Genomic DNA, 454 nt, shown 5'->3' with positions numbered 1-454 from the left:
TAAGCCGAAAGGAGGTGACAATATAGACCAAACGAAGCTCGATAAAAAATAAAAAATAACGTCTACATGTGGACAGCAGCTTAGGGGAAAGTGGGTGCCTGAAGCACCAGAAAATCAATTAACAACACCTATGTGGTGGAAGCAAAAAATACAGCATACCAACTTATCGATAAATAAAAAAAAAGCACGAAAAATGCACATAACAAAGAGACGGCTAAATCTAACGTCGAAGAAAAAGGCAGCAACTATTTGCGGTCAACTGGAAAAGTGTCAATGTTAAATGGCCGTGTGGAGAACAAGAAGCAGCCACTGAGCCGAAATGAATTAGTACATGAAAATTCAGCATCTAAAACAGGATGACATAGGTTTATCAGAAATAGTCATGATCCAAAGAAAGAAAAGTTTTTTGAATCAATATTTACACCTAGATGCAGGACGACATAACGCAGCCACT

The sequence above is a fragment of the Trypanosoma equiperdum genome (assembly GCF_001457755.1).
Source record: "Trypanosoma equiperdum strain OVI genome assembly, contig: ctg_1061, whole genome shotgun sequence".
Classification (NCBI taxonomy): Eukaryota; Euglenozoa; class Kinetoplastea; order Trypanosomatida; family Trypanosomatidae; genus Trypanosoma; species Trypanosoma equiperdum.
The sequence above is the reverse complement of the archived record's forward strand: the minus strand, read 5'-3'. Positions refer to the sequence as shown.